Genomic DNA, 6,000 nt, shown 5'->3' with positions numbered 1-6,000 from the left:
TGCAAAACTCAGCCACATCCACATTCAACCCTGGCCAATAGAAATGCCTCATGATCCGATCCTTTGTTTTTCTGACGCCTAAATGGCCGCCAACAGGTAACTCGTGAGCAATCCTCAAGATCTCACCGCGGTAACAGGGAGGGACAACAACTTGACGGACCACCGTCCAATCCTCATCAGCTGGCCTATGGGGAGGTCTCCACTTCCTCATCAAAATGCCATCTTTGACATAATAGCACTCAGGGACCTTTTCAGCCTCAGCCTCAGAACACGCCGTCTGAGACAAGCCTTTTAACTCAGAGTCTGCCTGCTGTGCTTCAACCAAGGAAGACTTGCTAAACAGCCCATCACTGTTAGCCTCGGAGCCTAATACAGCAACCCCATCATTCAAATCCTTGAAAAAGGTTTCTGCCAACCAAACACCGGAATTCTCCTCCACATCAACAGAATCCGCATCATCTTGAACAGCTCTACGAGCCTGAGACCTAGTCACAACACAATCTGGGAAAATCCCAGGAAACTCCTCCTGCAACTGCTCAGTTTCAGCAACCACCACTGGTTTATCCGAAACAACTGGAGACGCAACCACCTTGTCCCCAGCCAAGTCATTCCCCAACAGGAAGTCAATGCCTGCCATGGGCAACTCAGGAACAACTCCAACAGTAACAGGACCAGAAACTAGGTCACACTTCAAATCCACTCTGTACAGTGGAACTGACATATAACTGCCATCAACAGTCTGAATCAAGACTTTTGCATTCACTGCACTATCTGGTGGAAAAGTCATACCACCATCCACCATCAACGACTGAGAGGCCCCCGTATCCCGCAGGATGACTACTGGTTTACCTGCCTCACCAGAAGTACATGGGGTCACCTCACCATCAAACAAAAAGCTACGATAGCTCTCATCCACCTGCTTCAGCCTATCTTTGAATTTGGGAGATCGACTTTCAATGGCCTGTGTTTCACTGAACGGGACACTATTTTCAGGTAGGACACTTTTTGACATGACAAATCCCATGTCCTTCTTTGTTTTGTTTTGCAACTTCCAACACTGTGACTTTACATGCCCTGTCTTGTTACAGTGAAAACATTTGATGACATTTGCACTTGTACTGGACCCTTTGTCAGATTGAGGCTTTGGTGCCGATGAAGTTTCAGAACTCGTGCCTTTTTCAGAACCAGCATTCTTTGGATTGCTTGACTGATTTTTGTCTCTCTTATTTCCAGAGAAATTCCTGAAAGGTGGTCTGTTGTCATTTCTGTGGGTCAGCTCATACTCATCAGCCATCAAGGCTGCTTTATGCAAACTTGTCACTTTGTGATCATCCAAATGCGACCTCACACTGAAAGCAACACTCTTTTTGAATTCTTCCAAGAGAACAACCTCACGCAGGTTATCAAAATCCTGATCCACTTTCAGGGATCTATACCACCTATCGAACATCATTTCTTTTTCACGAGCAAACTCAACATGTGTCTGGCCTGGTTTGCGGTACGAATTTCTGAACTTATGTCTGTATGCCTCTGGCACCAACTCATAAGCATTCAACACTGCTTTCTTGACTGTAGCATAGTCACGTGATTGCTCTTTTGAGAGAGATGAGTACACATCGGCTGCTTTGCCGACAAACACACTTTGAAGGAGCATGGGCCAAAATTCCTGTGGCCAGTTCAAACTGTCAGCCACCTTCTCAAATGACACAAAATATGCATCAACTCTGTTTTCTTCAAACTTTGGCACCAATCGAATGTTCCTAGCCAAATCAAACTCAGAAGGAGCCCTTTCACGACTTCCAACAGTCTGTGCATGAGTCAATTCCATCTCACGCAATTTCAGTTGTTGCTCCACTTCAAGTTTCTTCATTTCGATTTCTCTTTCCACTTCTCTAGCCCTTTCCCTATCCTTCATTTCCATTTCTTTCTCCTTCAGTTGCAATTTAGCAAGCTCAAGCCGTGTTTGATCAGACATTTGAGCTTGATTTGAAGTGTCAATTTCTTCTTTGAGCTCCATGTGACCAGCTACTAAGTCAAGAATCTCTGCCTTTCTTACACCTTGTGGAACATCAACATTTAAATGCTGTGCAATAGCAGTCAAATCACATTTGCGTAACCTTTGCAAATCTTTGAGGGACAAATCTGTCCTCTGAACAAATGCCTGAACATCCATTGTACTGATTGACATTGTCGCAATGTATTACACACAATGTACAATTGAACAATCAACTCACTGGTATTTTGTCTGTACTAATATTCTGGATTCCGGAGCGTTCCAAATTCTAAGTTTTGGCTTTAAATTCACTTCCCGGACAAGCCCCCAATTTTGTTACGACCAAAATCACTCTGAGAATGATCGCACAAAAGAAACAATCAACTAATGTTCAGGCGGTTTATTAACAGTGATATTGTGGGTACAGACTCGTAATCGGTTTTCACATCAGTACAATAATGATCAAGAGAAACAATTATAAATCAGTAATAAAATCACTTACACGCATTACAGCCCAAATCGTAATCACGATGTTATATAGTCCCTTGGTGATGTCTAACTACGATGTTCGATGCACAGATGAATGGTCCTTGATGCACCGATGAATGATTCCTCCGACGTAAATCCAGAGGCACGGGTTGCAATAATCCACGTTATAGATCCGGGGTAAATTCCACGATATGTACGTCCACAGCGAAACGTGCGGAATCCACAGGAAACGGGCAGAATCCAAATGTTATGACGACCACGTCCAGTTGATGCGTTGAATGATGATTCACTTTATAATGTCCAGCAAAGAAACCAGCCCGTCAACAGCTTTGCCGTAATAATGTCCGTTGACACTAAAATATGGAGTCTATCTCCAACGTAGGCAAATTAATTCTCTGCAGGCAAAATGTCTCCCAGGCCTTATCTCCACAAACACAGTTTGTATAGCAGGTCAGCAGGTAACACAGGACTGACTATAACAAGTCGCTTCAGAGCCAGAAGTGACGTAACTCTCAGAGCAGAGGTGTTGGGTACTCTGCCTACCTCAGAATTTCTCCAGCTTATATACTATCCATTCACCCCTTTCTAGTACATTCTGTAATTTTCTCCAACCTGGGGCTACATACCTGAACATACTAGCAAGTCCAAATTCCAGGAATCCTGGATGACTCACTGCCTAATATGTGCATAACATCATTGCCAAAATTAACTACCAATCACATTGGGCTACAAGGGCAGTGCCTCACTCAGCCAGCACTTCCTAGAATTTTCTGGAATGGGTTAAATCATTCTAGATTGAGTGAGCTATAATGTCTTTCCTGTCACATGCACACATGTATTGTAGCTACATTGTATACCACATAGAAAATTCTCCACTGATCTGGTCAGCCTGTATGTACTATATCTATATCATATAGAATGTTCTCCATTATTCTGGTCCACCTGTGTACATACACATTAAAACAACCATGCATACAGCCTTGATACATGCACATAACTACTTGTGTGTACATTTGTGACACCTGTCTGTTTTCAAAATGTAACTCAATTATGAGCGAATTTGGATGAAAAGTTGATAATAACACAAGGAACAGATGATTAAATTTTGATAGTGGACCGGATCACAGTTGTTTTGTTTTTGAAAGGTTTTGGTTTGGGGTTGTTTTTTGTTTGTTTGTTTGTTTTTTGGTGATATCAATGCGATTCAAAATGCTAGGAGTAAGTTTCGATGGTCAATGATCAAATCTACATGATAACTATGAATGAAGGACTTCAATAAAATGAAATAAATGAAAAGAAATGAAACAAAAATGATGAAACAAAACGAAATGAAATGGAATGAATGAATGAATGAATGAATGAATGAATGAATGAATGAATGAATGGATGAATCGATGAATGAATGAATAAATGAATGAATGAATGAATGAATGAATGAATGAATGAATGAATGGATGGATGAATGAATGAATGAATGAATGGATGAATGAATGAATGAATGAATGAATGACTGGATGAATGAATGAATGAATGAATGAATGAATGAATGGATGAATGAATGAATGAATGAATGAATGAATGAATGAATGAATGAATGAATGAATGAATGAATTGTATAGTTGAAATCAATATTTGGATGCCAGTGATCTTCCTTGCCGAAGATGCGTGCTCTCCGAGTGCAAGATTTCCTATATTTTTGTTTTCTATTTCTCTGTAACTACCCTTTGTGAACGACATCATTACTCACTGCTGTCCGTTCTTTGACATTAATCATCCACAGAGACCATGTTTTACCATAACCCTGATTAATACGTATTGCATTTTTTTTTTCACTTGTTTGCTGTGCACACGCACGTGGTATTGATGCACGTAACTACGTCTTCTCTAGTTTCGTAACGCACTTTGCATGCTTTTGATACGTAACTGCCCATTTCTCCACAACATTGTACACGCACTCGAACTAGCAGAGGACATCATAAGTGGAATCTTCTTTTCTAACATGTCGCGACAGTCTCGGCCAGAATCTGATTACATGAATAGACTTAGAGGTCAGCACATCATGACATTCTATACCTGGTCATCATCGAACACTGAGGTTTAGGATTTCGGTAGTCGTCGTTATTTTGAGAAGGGCCTGCGAATGCAGCTGTATAATGGAAGATAACAAAAATCCAACTAGGCCTACATGATACAAATATAAAGTAGTACTAGTATCCTAGATGGTGCTGTCAGTAATCTGGAGGTTTATTCGTTTCTGATACAAGGGTCCTGTTGCATAAAAGTTCAGATCAAACATACACTGCAAAAAGGCCGGTGTTAAATATGAAACACCGAGCTGGTGTTAAATTTCCGGTGCTCATTCATGGTGTTAGATTAACACCTCCGGGTGTCATTTCAAAATTTAAAAATTGTTTTTTGAATAGTTTTTTAGTTACTGCACTTCTTGTTAATTTTGAACTTCAACAAGACGATAGAGAATTTTCCGATAAAGTACTTGATTTTTGAAAAAAAAACCCTGTAAATACATTTACACCACAGTAACACCAGTTGGTGTGGTCCCCTATTGAAGATGGACGGGTGTTATACCTTTGAAATTAACACCACCAATATCAAATCAACACCATGCAGTGTCATTATTGAATTAACTGTGTATAGCGCAGTGTCAAAAATATCACCAGACACAGTGTCAAATTAACACCACGAAGTGCCAGGCGAACACTTTTTAACACCGTCACAATACATTTTCTACACCTGTGGGTGTGGTCCTCTATTGAAGTTTGCTTGGTGTTAGATTTAACACCCATGGTGTTAAATCTAACACCGATGTTTTTACAGTGTAAGTCTCCGAATACTCAATTCTGATTGGCTGATACCTGACTTATGTTTGATTTTGTGACTTATGTTTGATTGCATACTCATAAGAAACAGGGCCCTGATGCTATTAACGAGGAAGAGCATTGATGAAGACTTCGAGGATTGCCAAACGAGGGACCTCCCCTACCCTGTACCTTTTAAAGTTTCAGGTAGGCGTGACGCATAAGGTGGGCGTGGTCGAGTAAGCGTGGGACGCGTGGGCGTGATCAGATTGGCTGTACTTTTCTTCCCCGTGGTACATTGTAGTTGTTTTTGATTGGTTCAAAGTTAGATGCAATGATTCGCCGCACATGCACTGCGGGCACTGCACAAGACCAGCTGCTGACAGCAGACAGGTTGGGTACGTATTATTGTAGGCCTAGGCCCATATTACTTGTTCTACTATTATAGTGCAATTCATTAACAAAATAGCGCTGACTCCCGAGCTGTTGCCGTAAAGCTTGCAATTATTCAATGAGAAAAAGGAGGTACAGACTCGATCTGGAGGTATCACGGGCTTTACAAATAACAATTATCGGCTGCTGAAAAATCTGAAATTTGAAATTTGATTTTGAAACTCGAAACTGGATGTTTAGCAACGCACACTCCATGCTATACAGTACTACATGTATTACGATGTACAGTAGTTTGTACTAGTATTCAAT

This window comes from Diadema setosum, chromosome 6 (assembly GCF_964275005.1).
Source record: "Diadema setosum chromosome 6, eeDiaSeto1, whole genome shotgun sequence".
Classification (NCBI taxonomy): Eukaryota; Metazoa; Echinodermata; class Echinoidea; order Diadematoida; family Diadematidae; genus Diadema; species Diadema setosum.
Note: the sequence above shows the minus strand (reverse complement) of the source record.